The 15,213-nt window shown below is 34.8% G+C and overlaps 1 long non-coding RNA gene across 1 annotated transcript in view; it reads right to left on the bottom strand.

The window, feature by feature from the left end:
• The window catches only part of LOC140843273 (uncharacterized), a 154,971-nt gene extending 142,846 nt beyond the window's left edge, over positions 1-12,125 (bottom strand). The window contains exon 1 of the long non-coding RNA XR_012120888.1: positions 11,900-12,125. This is a non-coding gene — a long non-coding RNA (uncharacterized lncRNA). The remainder of the gene's footprint in view (positions 1-11,899) is intronic.
• Positions 12,126-15,213: the final 3,088 nt, after the last annotated feature.

Here is a 15,213-nt window from a genome sequence, read left to right as displayed (position 1 = left end):
ACTCTTCCACTGAAACTGTCAAGGACACCATGGACACCTATCACTTGCCAAGTCCAACAATCTTTTCTCAGTTCTCCTCACACTTGATCTCTTTGCAGAATGTGACAGAGTTGCCAACTGCCTCATTATTGACACACTCTATTCACTTACTAGCTTATGAAATGTGACACTGGTTCTTTCCCTCCTCCCTGACTGTTCTCAATTTCCTTTGTAGGCACCTCTTCTGTACTTTGGAGAGACCTGACTCAGTTCTCTTTTCTATTCTCTTTTCTATCTATAGTCACTGCCTAACAATCTCTTTTAGTCCCACCACCTTAAATATGCCTAAAAGCAGATGATGTCTAAACATTTTCCAGCAGGACAGACTTCTTCCTTGGGCTCTAGATTTTTACACTCCATTACCTATTCAGCTTTACTTTTCTGTTGTCTAATATATATCACAAACTACATCCAAATTACAACTTTTTTCTCACCTTCCCCCACCTCTTTCCATAACACTCCTCACCTCAGCATGAAATGGGGCTATTCATCCATTTGCTCAGACCAGAATCCTTGGAGTCATTTAAAAATTTAATGCAGCTTCATATCTTTCCTGTATAGAGAAATCTCTAACGGTTTTTAACACACACAGGGTAAAAGTCAAATCCATTGCCATGGCTTGTGAAACCCTGTATGACTGGCCTTTGCCGAATTTCCTATTATTACTTTCATTCACTCTCTGCTTAGTTCTCACTCTAGCAACAGTGATCTTCCTGCTTCAGTGCTAGAAAACAGATGTATTTCAACTTCAAGTCCTGTGTATATGCTAGTCTCTCCTTCCTGAAAATTCTTCCTAAGATCTTTACATAGCTCACTGCCTAACTTCTTTAGCATTTCTGTTCACATTCCACCTTCCTGGTTCAGCCTTCACTGACCACCAAATAGGAAATAGGGTCCCTTTCATCCACCACATTCATCAATATTTATCCCCTTGCTTATCCTCCCTTAGGTGTCTTAATAGTGTTTGTCACTGCTTGAACTGGATTGTGCATTTACTTGCTCGCTGTATGTCTCCTGACTAGAATGTAACCTTTATGAGGGTGAGATCTTCATTTTGTTCAGCACTGTATTCAATACATTACAACAGCACCTTGAACACAGGTTATTCTCGACAAACATTTGGAGAATGAATGGATGGAAGAATGAAGTATACTGCTTGAATGTTCTGCTTGACTCAGTTCAGCAGTTAGGGTTAGAAGCATAGCTGTTGCCCAGACAGTCTGAGGAAGACATTGTGCTTGTGATCATTTTAGGAGGTGGCTCATCACTTTGCTCACTGTTGTCTCCTCCCCTTTCTTATATGCCCTCTCACTATAATGGTCAGTATAATGCCTGCCTCTTTTCACCAACCAACTAATACTTCTTTAGGTATGTAAACTAAATGTGGGAGAGTAGAATAAAGCTGTTCTTGTTTAGCTGTGAGTGGTGATGGCATTACAGGCCGGATGGAAGGCTGTTAGCTCCAAACTCTGTAGTCCCTGTCCTACATGACAGATCTTGTTGGCCTACCTACAGAGTCAACTTCTCAGCTTCTCTGTGCCTGGCTAAAACAAGTGCTGCATCTCAGTTTCTGGGAATTCACCCTCCCTCCTTCTTTTCCGAAGTTTCTGATTTTTTTTTTTTGCCACTGTCACTGTTGCACATTTCTTTAAAAACTCATAACAGAAAATTGAGTTCCCAAACAAAATCCCAAACCATATGAAAAAGAGCATGTCCCTCTCTCAACTGGAGGTATATTTTGAAATAAAAAAGTAACAGCTCAGCAGACACTTGTCATAGCTTGCTGAGTAAGCTGGGCTCAGGTTAAAAGGAGGTTATAGGCTGCCAGCCAAAACACTGACAGCATTGCTGAATTCAGAGATTCAGAAACTCTATATGGCCCAAGGAGTCTGTGTGGATGCCATTAATTACACTCCCTTCTGCTCTGTCACTAAGAGTATCTCAGTCCAATCCCTTCATGTGGATCAAAACAGATACAAGTTTTAATCTTAGAATTTGTTAACTTCTGTTTTAAAAAATACTTAGCATTAACAAAAAGATCATGGAAGAGTATTGCCATCAGTGAAATGAAATCAGAAATGGGCATAATTACAAGTGTTTCACATCAAATTTCTCATAAAGGATGTAAGAGGGTTTATACAGATGATGTGGGTCATAACTGACTCAGAAGGGGCTTGTTATTTTGTATTTTATGAATTTTTGTACAAGGTCTTGCAACTGTTAATGAGTTCTTGAGTGTTCCATGATTCAAAGCGTACATTTAGATGAATCTGTATTATGATGCCACATATTGTCATGGGTGATTCTGTGAGCAGAAAAGGTCTTTGCTTTTGGAAGCCTCCTGCTTAGTTTCTTATAAAACTTTTGATGACAAGAATTCTAAAAAGTAAATGCTCAATTTGTTATCATTATAGTAGAGTAGATAATTTTTTTCCACAAGGTAACATCTGTTTACACTATTTTATTATCTGTTGAATGGTGTCTCTTTATCGAAGTTTAGCTAAAGAAGTACCATGCTTGTGACGGAGCTGTCAATCAGCATTTAGTCATACAGTATCTATTTCTATCCCTGTTCTTCTTAGCACAGAGGGGCTATTATAGTCTACATTACGGCATAGCTACTTTGGATATAGATATCCTTGAGGGGCAGGATTTATTTTGAAAGAAGATACTCAACATAACATGACACATCATTTAGACATCTTTAAAAGTACACACGCAGGTATTTCAAAGCAAAATATGGCAAAGGCTAATTTTAAACATTTAATTTAAGATTTTGTGAATGCATTTTTTTCCCTCTTACTTTAACAGCACTGAAAAAGACTAAATGGGGTCATGTGACTCTGCTGTAATTGCAAATGTCTATTTAAAGCAATCCCTGGCAAACCTTCATTGCATTATCACCTATGAAGAGCTAGCTTTTGTAAGATATTATGCATGTCAAAATTAACAAGACAGAACCATCCATGGCCAAAAAGAAAGAAAAGTAGTGCTGAACTGCATTTATAAACACCTGAAAAGTGAAACTTTTCCAGATGTCCAATAATATATATTTCCAAGTATGCCAATATATATGGAATATGACTAAAAATTAACGAGACTGATTACAAACCACAAACATAAAAATCAGTCATGCAGCTGTATACCACGCTGGATGTGCTTCCAGATGTGATGATAAAAATGGATACAACCTTCTAAAGCATGAGTTTTGGATATGCTGTGCATGTGGCACTCATTAGCTGAGCAAATGGATGTTCATCTTTATGACAGTCGATTGCTGTGCTGCATTCCTACGAATGCTTATCAGCTGGTCTGACCCAATCATCAAGAGCATCATGACAATTTACAGGAGGACTATTTTCCCTTCCCCTGCAATTCTATGGAGTTAAAATGCACAAGAAAGTTTTTCAAAAGAAATGACTGAAGCATTTAAACTTCTCTATTCCCCACAGCTTTGCAGTAAATAGGTAATGGCATAAAAAGATTTAGATTCACAGATTCCATTAGGAATTCAGCAAGATTGAGTATCTAATCTCTCATGTTCAGGATGAAGAAATTAACCTCATTTTCCCAACTGATTTGATTTCCATTGAATAGCTAAAGATGCTCATCTAAGAAAAGACTTAGTCTTTTAAAAGAATAGGCATTTTGGGTACATAATATATAAATGGTGTCATCAGTAGATAAAGAGTTAGAAGGGAAATGACATGTCGCAGCTCAGGAAGAATCAGAAGCATCTCTAGTGTCCTAACAAATGTAGGAAAGTTATCACATTACCACATTTGCCTGCATATTCATGGCATTACCATGAGGGCACTTGTTGATCTGGACCACCTTGAGTTAATTATGAAAGGCAATGGAACACTGGATCTCCCTCTGTGAAACTGAGTGCTTGACATGCTAGACATAATGCAGGAAGAGGCAACTCAAAGTTCTCATAGAACCCTGCCAGCACACATCAACCTATTCAACATCAACATCTGTTGCTTAGGCAGTTGTAGCTGGAGACAACCACTGCACAAATATTTTCTCTTTGTGATATGCTTCACTGTCCCTCAGATACCAATAAGATACCAATAAGCTACATTTGAATTCTAATAATAACAGTTAGATAGAAACTGAAGATGGGCTCTTCAGAAAGAGACTGAATCGTCTCTATTTTTGGTAAAAGCTTAGAGTATCATAAGCACTTAATTAATGAGTTCATGGAAGTAAGTAAATCACTTCCAGAGTTTTAGGTGCTTTGGGAGTAGGTTTAACACATTCATTTCAGTGTGGAATTATTTGGTTGCCTGACTATGCTTTCTTTGATGGCCTGAATTAAGTACTTTTTCAAAATGTCTGACACTTACAAGGACAAAGTAACAAATAATATCTAGATTATTAAATATTAATGAAAAAGCCCCTAAATTTCAGAATAAGGCATTACTCTTCTATTTAATCTATGAAGAAAATTCAATACAAAATTGTGAAGCATTCATTGAATATGTATGGGTAGAGTGGATCATGATAGGCACCATGAAAAAATAAAAGATGAATGAGGTAGACTTTTCTCTTAAAAAACAGTATTATAGTAAATGGACTGTGCTGCATGTCAGAGGGAGAACACTGGAGGACAGAGGCAGGAGGGTTGGTCCTACTGACCAGGAGCACAGAGGAGCAACTTTAGCAACTCCAGCACAGCTTTTGTGAGAGTGTATTCTACAGAATACATGACTAAATACTACATTCTCAAAGACATTACTTCCTAGAGCCTTTCACGTACTAATATTTATTATGACTCTTCACAAACAGGCTGTTAGAGGTAGCTTTACTCAAATATCTTTGACCCTTGATTTTTTTTCAGAGAGTATCTCTTAATATGACTCTTCTATTATAAAAATTCATCTTGGGAAATTCTACTGGCCTTAGTTTGGAGATGCAAGGCTGAAGGCCAAAAGATAAATAACTTTTACATTAGATTACAAGAGAGATATTTGAGATCTGAGCTAGAGTAGGGATGCTGGGAGAAAAAATAAACAAATATTCCAGAAGTATAGCAAGGAGTAAAACAAGTAGATTTTGGTATTAATTAGTAAGACATTCATAGGGCAGGGTTTAGCAGGCAGGGAGAGGTACAAGGCTATCAGTGAAACTCGGGAATCATGCACACAGAAATAAATATATGATGTTGCCAGGGTTGATGAGGTTGCAAAAAGTCTGTGTAGGGTGAAGAGAGAAATCCTATCTTCAGCTTTGGAAGATGGCCTACTTGGAAGGACCAAAGGGAAAAAAGCTTTCTTAGTAAACTAAAAAGTAGATAGCATAAAATAGGCATATAAGGAAAAATTAGGGCAATGGGAATTAATGTGAGGGAGAATTTCAAAGGACAGCTTGGTTACTATGGGATAGGAAGAAGGCTAAAAAGATATCATGAGTTTAGGGGGTTGGACATTAACATTGTTGGAAACAGATCTGGTTGGCAAAGTTTCAAGAAGTGGAAAAATGATAATGAATACAGACATTTTTTTTTCAGAGTAGATGAAATATTCCTTAGGAGAATATTGGGTTGAAAAATAAAGTTTTAATGCTGCTGTCTCATGTTTTTATTTGTTTTTATTATGAGGGTAAGACTTTAGTGGGTTTATATACTAAGAAGAGGCCTTTTGAGAGAGAGAGACATTGGAGAGACAAAAGATGTACAAGAACTGTAAAAAATAATGTTATTAAAATTCTGGTTGAAGATTGATCATAATTTCTTTAGTGAACAGAGAAAACTTATATATGGAAATTAACAATAATTACTATATTGGACATCTATTATATTCAAAGAAATAGTCTAAGTCATGGGATTGAAAAGTAGAGCATAGGGAATATAGTTAGTAACACTGTAATAACTGTTTTTGGTGACTATACTTATCATGGTAAGTATTTCATAATGTATATGAATGCCTAATCACTACACTATACACCCAAAACTAATATAATATTGTATGTCAACTATACTTCAAAAAAGAATGAAAAGAATTTTCCCTATGGACAAGAAATACTATTCTTAGATATAAATAATTGGCAGTCAGACTTGAAATTTGATAAACCACTGACATATTTGGGTTTAATCCACAATCTAACTATTTGTTGTTTATTTGTCCCAACTGTTCTGAATTCCTTCTCTTTTCTTTCTCACCTTTTTTTTGGGTAATTTGAATACTTTTAGTTATTCAATTTCTTCCATCCTATTACTTATATTCATTTTTTTACTACTCTTTTAATGGTTATTCTAAAGGTTACAGTATTCATCTTGACTTATTAAATAAAGAGTAATGTAAATTGATACTTTTATTTTCCAGATAGCGCAAAGACCTTCAAACACATAAAGCATTTTAATACCAATTATCCTTTTTCTATTTTTTGCTCTTGCTATCATGAATTCTACATATATTTCAATCTTTTCAAATAATTTTTATTACAATTTGTATGATAGCATAAAAGTGCTTCTTATAAAAAGTTCCATCACTCAGAAATACATAATATTAAAAGTGTTTCCCTGAAAGGGAATCAGTGTGAACAATTTGGTTTCAGATATGTTTTCTTATACATTTTTAAATATGGTTTAAGAAATAGTTTTGCAGCACTCCCCCCAGCACAGACAATACATTTGTTCCTCTTACTCTGTTTTCATTGGCCTTGTGGAAGGCATCTTATTGTGGGTTATGGAATAGATGGAGTAGGAAAAATACTATCTCTCTGCTTACCTTCACCTTAAGTTGTTGATTTTGATTCCATGTTATCTGTCTCTCATTCTTCCTCAAGTTTTAATTTCAGGTGTGTAGGCATAAAGGAATGATTTATTGCTTGCTACATTCAATAATACATCATTGAGCTTTATCCCAGGCCAGAGCCAAGGCCAGTGGAAAGGATGGCCATCCTGTTTATATATTCCTTTCACTTATAATCTGAGAGAACTTGCCTTTGTTCCTGATTCCCCAGATATCCAGTATTCAGGATCTACTTCCTTACCTCTCAGAGCCTCAGTCGTTTCATTTGTAAAATGGGTATAATGATAGCTCTTCCATTTTTATTGCTCAGAAGCAATAAAATGCTTTTTGGTTTTATGATTGCTTGAATGTATGTATGTTCATATTTACGCATGTATATTTACATTATTCTCTCTCTATCTAGCTGCTATTTATCTACAATTTATGTACCAAACTCTCCATGCATATATGTCCTTTGGTGAACATTACTGCTCATTTTCTGTTGGGAGTGGAATATAGGAGTGGTATTTTTGGATAATAGACTGGATGCATGTTTAACCTTAGTAGATACTGCCAAATGATTTTGAAAGTGCTTGTACCATCTTAAATTCCCATCAATCATGTATCAATTTACAACTGATTCATTCTCCCCATTATTTGGTATTGCCTATCCTTTTTACTTTAGTCATTCTGTGGATATATCATAGCATTGTGGCTTTTGTTTTCTTCTCTCTGTTTAGTAATGATGTTGAATATGCTTTAATATACTTGTTGTCCATTTGGTATTTTTGTTTGTGAAGTGCCTGTTAAGTTCTTTTACCCATTTTAAAATTGAGTTGCCTGGTTTTTTTTGTTGTTGTTATAATTCCAAACACGTTATGAATTTGAGTCCTTTCTTGGACATAGACATTACAAATATCTTTTCCTTCTTTCTGACTTATATTTCACTCTCGTAATGGTATAGTTAGATGAACAGATGTTATAGATTTTAATGAAATTTATCTTATTTTTAGTTTTTATATATCTTTTATAAGAAATATTTGCCTAACTCAAAGTTATAAATATTATTTCCTGTTTTCTTCAAGAATATTTAAACTTTAATTTTCATTTCTGTATGATCCATCCACTTTGAAGTATTCTTTATATATGATGTAAAGCAGGGAAGAATTCATGATTTTCATGCAGATGTCCAATTAATTCACCACCACTTATTTGAAAAGATTGTATATCTCCTCCAGAATTGTAGCAGTGTCTTTGTTCCAGTTCTGATGCCTATACCACACTGTCTAATTACTGTAACTCTGTAACATTGTTTTGATATCTGGCAGCTTATACCTCTAACTTTCTTCATCTTCTTCAAGGTGGCTTTGATGATTTTAGATTATATGGTTAAATGGCAGAATTTCCATAATCTCCTGCCTGGCCTTAGTCATCTACCTATCAATAAAGTTTACCACTTCAGTCTCCTGCAGCCTCCCAGGCAAGGGGTGGAGAGAGAATGGCTATTCTCTCCTTCCCTCTGTTCCTACTAGTAATTGGTCTGGCATCTGCCAATCACCACCCACCAATGTAGTTCCTCCTAGAAGGGGCAGGTGGGAAGTAGAGAGTGTGCCAAGCCAGCAGAGTGCAAGCCATGGCTGGAGGAATCGGATGGGCCAGGCCTACGTGGCAAATTTGAGCAAGCTGTTAGCAATAAAAATGGTTTCTCCCAACCTACCTTTTCCCTTGACTTACTTTGGTTTCAGCGGTTTCACAGAGGATTTGCCCCAGGCCAGGAACACCCTTCCCTGTGGAGCTACAATTTCCATAAACATTATATTCAGTTTTAAAATTTTCATATACAGAATCTTCTGGAATTTTTATTGGGTTCTATTGAATTTTAGGTCACTTTGAGTAACAATTATCATAACATAGTGAGTCTTCTAATTAGTAAAGGCAGCATATTCCTCCATTTAATAAAGTCTTAATTTCTTTCAATAGTGTTTTATAATTTGTAATGTTGAGGCCTTACATCTTATGTTAAACGTATTTTTAAACTCCATAAGACATTAATATTATTGACTTTAGTCAACATTCATTTGGATTTACCCAGATTTTTACCCTTTTTGTTTTATATCTCTTCTTCATACTGAAGAAGTATGTTTCTGTCTTTCTGAAGAACTTCCTGAGGTATTTCTTTAATGTGGGTCTGTTCAGTTTATGAAATTGTATCTATCAGTCTTCATTTATGAGGAATATTTTCTGAGTTTTTAGAATCTAGATTGCCCACTAAAAAGAAAGTCATTTCATTGTTCTCTGGCTTCCATGGTAACTGTTGAGAATAAGTTATCAGTCTTATTGTTAACTGCTTTTAAAATAACATGTCAGAATCTCTGGATACTTTTAAGACATTTTCTTTGTCTTTGATTTTTAGCAGGTAGTCTATGATATAATGCAGTGTGTTTTCCTTTGCATTTATTCTTCTTGAGGTTGATATTATATATGCTCTTGTGTCTCAATGTCATTGTTTACTTTTGGAGAGTTCTCTCATATGGACCCTTTGAATATTCCTTTTCCTTATTCTCATTCTTCTCTTTATCTAATACTCCACATACACATGACTTCACCACATCCCCTCTGGTTATTATATTGTTTTCTGTATTTTAAATCCTGTATTCTCTTTGTGCTTCAGGTTGGTTATTTTTTCCTGACCTAAATTTCTCTTTCCTAATCCTCTGTTCTGCAGAAGTATGTCCTATTTAAGAAATCACTGCCTAACTCTAGCTAATTGTTCACTCTGTACAGAAAGTAAACACTTAAAAGTAGTTTATTAGCTATAAAAACCATCTATTGAGTTCTGAATTGCTATTGTAATTATTATTTCTCAGCTTTAGCATATCCATTTTCTTCTTTTACACAGACCAGTTTTATGCTGAAAATTTCAAGAATGTCTCTTACCTTCTTGAAAATGCCATTTGCTTTTATTGAAAAACCTGTCTTGACAGCTGCAGTATCTGGATCACATGTGGGTATAATTGTATTGTCAGTTTTTCTCAGTTTTGGGCCCTTTGGTTTTTGTGTCCTGGTATGTCTGATAACTTTTTGGTAATATTAGATATTGTGTATGAAAAACTGTAGATAACTTGTGGCTCAGGCTCTGACTGATATACTCTTCCCCCAGAGAGTATTTACTTCTAATTCTGGCAGGCAGGCAGTCAGGCTAGAGGTAGATTGCCCTAATCCAATCCAAGTATTGACCACTCAACCCTATGAGACTACTTATTGGACTGTGGGTAGGGGAAGAAACTCAGACTGCAATTAGTATTCAGTTCATGTGTGGTTGGGTTTCAGTTTTATGAGTTCATTTGTTTCTAGCATGTCCTGAATTCTTTCTTGAATATAAACCTTAAAGTCTCAACTGGAAGACTGGAAGTTAAGCATTCCCTCTCCTTGGTAGGCTTGAAACTCCAACACTCAGGGGTTTAGCTATATCCACCTATATTACCAAAAAGCCCCAAATTAGAAGGATATAAAGAAAATGTATTTAAGTGGATTAGTTCGCTTTCTGAAAACAGAAAGTGTGCACCTGACAGCATGTGATTATGGAAGATGTGTGATTGAGAAAGGTGTTTGAGCCATGTTAACATGTTAACGTATGAAAAGAGGAAACTATCATGAGACTAGTCAGGAAGAATTCTTAAGGGGAGATGACCACTGATATGGAGTATGAAATACAGTAAAGTTGAAAAAGTAAGAAAAATGTGTAATTTATAGTTGCTTAGAGGCTTTTATTTTTTCTAAAAAAAAGGAATCATTTCAATATTTCAAAACATTATGTCTAAGAGTTTGAGGTTTAAATTACATACAGAAGTTAAAATCTTAAGCTTTATCTTTTTCAATGATCAAATTTAGCACTTTGTCTAATTTTCATTTCTGTTCTGACCTGAATATAAGACTGGCATACTGAATTTAATTGCACTCAGCTTAATTGCTTCTTGATTCTTGGCTTATTATTTGAGTTGAGTAAGTCAAAATGTTAGAAGTGGGCAGGGAGTTCTGATAAGTGAAACTCTGAAATCATGCCTCCTAGCTAGCATGCTGAATTGGAGAATAAGAATTGACTAAGATCAAATTTGACTCTACATATTTTCACATATTTGGAAAGACATATGAAAATTTAATATTTATTTTTCTGAATCTAGTCTCCTCACTGTTTATCACAGTGGGGCAAACATCATATATCATACTGACATCTGACTAGGGGTAGGCATGTGGGTGCTAAGAATGTACCCCACCAACATAAAAATGTTGTCTATTATTAAAGAATATAAATGAGACTTCCAAACCCCTGAACAGTTTCCAGATTTTTTTCTTGTGTCTTTGTTCATGAGTTAGAAGAAAGAAAACATATTTATGATTATGTGGTTAATAAGATAACAACTGAATTTTCATTATAACTGCAAAAGAACTGAAGCACAACTTCATAAGATAATTCATTAATGTAACTGGTTACTATAGACAGAACAATCAGTTAATCTTCATATCCAATGAGACTGAATTATCAGACTGAAGTCTAATATTGTTTTAAAATTAGAACAATTATTAAAACTACTTTCTGATGAAGAAATCTGTAACACTTGGGAAATTATATATAAATTTATCTAGAAATACTTAGGATAGTCTGCTAGGATTATGTGGAATTAATTAAAAGATTACCTCACTGAAATTTGTGAAATAGGGTATTAGCTTAAGGAAATCATAATTAACACCCACATATTTTAAAACACAACTTAACATCCACATACTTCAAAACATTTTTCTCTGTGTGGACCTTCAAATATTTCTGAAGACAAGTGATTGTGTGTGTGTTAGCTTACTCAGATGAGGAGCAGTTGGAAAAGATTAAAAGTTTATGTGAAACCAATATTTTCATTGATAAATAAGAGACTGCAAATGCACAAAACGAGTAGCTTTTCACAAACTGGTTCTGATTCTAATGAAAATATTTTGTTGCTGTTACTGTTGTTATTGCTATGAATTAACACCTATGTTACACATTCATCCAAGTTCTAATATCTTCCAATTCTTGTTACGCTTTACCCTCTAGAACAGAATTAACTTTTCTTTCTTTTTGAAATACTTACCTTTAGATTGGCCACGCCTTTCACATACAGCATTGTTCAAATGAGAATCCTGGTATCAATTCTCTTGAAAAACCTCCCCTTTTATCCCACTGGCAATGGATAACACATATGGAATTTGTGCAAATGAAAACTCCAGAAACCAAATTCTCCCGGATGCTAACAATGCTTCCCCGGGGGCATAGTGAGAAGGATCTCAATTCACCTCCTCTCCCATGTTCTGACCAGACACAGGAAGCCCTTTAGCCACCAGCAATGGCGTTTCATTAAAGCCACTTCACTTTAGGTGTAACAAAGCTCCTTCCAGGAAGCAAACCAGAAATTCTAGTCAGATTGCAGAATTGCCCAAACACTGGGCTCCCTGCTTTTACACAGCACAAAATTGTGTAATAGCACCAGAGGCTTCTTAACAAGGTAAAATTCCTATGGAGTGACAAAGATCAAGCTAAAAGTCATGGAGTTTCTGATTGAAGCTGATGTTGAACTGCCATTTCAATTCTTCCCTCAAGAAAAGTATCCAATTAATCTGCATGGATCTTTTTTGGATAAAACTCCTGTTACTCCAATGATTGCTAGGGACGATGAATGGATCATTAAAAAAAATTATTAAACCTGATGCATTTAAAATTTTTACTCTCAAGCCCATCAGGGATGGAAATTTCTGAAAGGGGTATTTCTTAGGTTTTTTCTCAGTATTTAACTTGTGTTCAAATAGTCATATAAAATCCCTTAGAGCCAGCAAAACCTGAAGCATATTTATAAAATTTATAAAGGAATTCATAGAGATCAGAGATTGCCCCAAACAGACCTTCTTTCTCTTAATCAGACTTTAAAGTCGATTCCACTGTGGAGAGTATCAGTGTAAATTTTATTTATCTGAAATTCCCTATTTCTTGTCAAGTCCTCTCCAGGAAGGACAGGGGCTAAATGATAACCAGGTTGACTTAAATCAACTGCTCCAATGCCTTGTAAAGATTAAGGGCTCAAAACAGTCAATAAGAAAAGAAGCCAGCCAGCACTTCACTTTTATTAATAAAAAAGGAAAGAGAAAGAGATCAGATTACAGCAGCACTTTACGAAGGGAGCTTTTACAGCATACTGCAAGATATCTAATATCCTAGTACCTCCCCTTCAGGTCTTTCTCGTATACAGAGACCATTTACCTCCCCTTCCCAGGGAGCCAAGCGCTTAGTGGATATCAGATCCTCACTCTTTCCTCATTGCTTGGGTCAGACTGCAATATATGGGCATTTTTTTTTAATGTTTAGGTAAGGTAAGAAAGGTAAAAATATTGTACAGATAAAACACACATGAATCGTAATTTGTTTTAGCATGTAAAAATGACATGGATCTTAATCTAAAATTTCATATGCAGTTGACATAATACATATTCCATGTGCCTATCTAGCTTTCCTTCCTCATTTATTTTGTATCCAACATCTGAAATTTGATACTAACATTTTGGAAAAAATAGCTGCCTACTTTTGACTTCCAGGATTTGTTCACCTTGCAAGATTCTTTTATGTTCTACTCTGAGATATTTGGTTATGCAGAGTATTGTAGTAATGAAAGGACATATTGTTTAAGTATGTAGTAAGACATTTGCATTATTCACAGTGTTATGAAAATTAAATTCTAGTGGAATATCCAATTATCATGCAATTATAAACAACTGCAACATTACAGTTCAGTTACAATATTGACAATCTATACACTTCTACAATGAATAAAAGGCAAAAGACATTTCTGAAATATTTTTGTAGAAGATACTCCTGTACCTTAGAACAGGAGATAAATGTTAAATCATAAAAAGATTTCATTAATGGGTATTTAGAAGATAAGATTCAAAAGAAAAATATATAATTTAATACACTACATATTGTCTTTTTTTTTTTTAAGAGAAAGTAATCAGTAATCACACCAATCTACCTGAGAAAGGAAAAGAGGCTGTGCATTTTATCTGGAGAAACTAAGGCAACAAATTGCGACAGATTTGCTTAAGGTGATATGCTCTGACTACAGTGGCAAACCTGTCTTTCATCTTGCTCTCCAACAAAAACAATGAACCTACCTGCTTTCTATGTCTGACATAACTGTGTCTATCAGTGCCCTTCTCCTGGACACCTGCCGTATGAATCAAAATAAATGACCAATTAAAACTGCCATGTTGATACCTGGTGACTTTAGAGCAATTGGAAGATAACTGGTTATAACTATTCTTTTCTAATGAGATTAAAATGCAAAGACATTAGAGATGGCTTTTCAAATTAAGAGTCTTCTTTTTTTTCTCTGGATCAGATACAGTAAACAAGAATCAAACACAGGCAGAAATAAGTAATTTAAAATTTTATGTTGCATTTCGTTGAAATGTTAGCTGAATAATATTGCCTTGGCACATATGTTATATTCATGTCAATATGTTTCATATGCTAAAAAGATCTGTGCAAGAGTGCCTAGCCTTCCCTGTTTACAAAAGAACTAAACAGCTGTGTAAGTTCATAGAAGAGAGGAATTGAATTAAGAAAGTTCTACAAGTTCAGATTATTCAACCACACTTACCAGTGAATCTTGTGGTTCAATACAGAAAATAAAATATACTTATAAAGATAATAAGTCCTGGATGCTTCATTTGAGAATGAAGTGCCATTTAATTGAACTAAATATCAGAGGGCTCTTCCCTTTTCTTTTTTTTTAAAAAAAAAGCTATGTTAAATTTCTGCCATTTGGGTTCTTTCTTAGACTTCATTTTGCCAACAGGTTAAACTTTTACTAACATTAAACATCTAATATACATACATATACACATGATTACTAAGTTACAGTGAAAGTTTTGAAATATTGAATATTAATGAATAGCACTGACTACAGAAAGATTCCTGAGGCTTTTTTTTTAATGCTACATTCCAGCCCAGACTCTTAAATCAATTGCCAGACTTAAGACTATGAACGATCATAACAAAAGAGGAAAAGTCAGCTAGAAATACTGTCAGATAATAATCTGGTAACTTATAGAAATTATTCTTTGAATAACTCCAAATCCAAATTTAGTAGTATAAGATCTTAATTTTTTTCATTGCCATATCTGCCTAATTTTGACCAATGTACAGTTTCCACCTCTTCCTTTCTTATTTTGGAAAATTAATTCTCTGTCAATTCCTTAGCCAAAAGATTCACAGCAGAGGGGACAGCTCAGTCACAGATCATCCACAGAAGTTTGGAATTTTTCTCCATCAAATTGGCCTCCGCATGGCTGCTGTAGCTCTTGCAGCTTATAAAAACCCATCAAACATTTTTTTACAAAGATGTTTAAAAAGTCT

Source organism: Manis javanica, chromosome 8 (assembly GCF_040802235.1).
Source record: "Manis javanica isolate MJ-LG chromosome 8, MJ_LKY, whole genome shotgun sequence".
Lineage (NCBI taxonomy): Eukaryota > Metazoa > Chordata > Mammalia > Pholidota > Manidae > Manis > Manis javanica.
The sequence above is the reverse complement of the archived record's forward strand: the minus strand, read 5'-3'. Positions and strand labels throughout refer to the sequence as shown.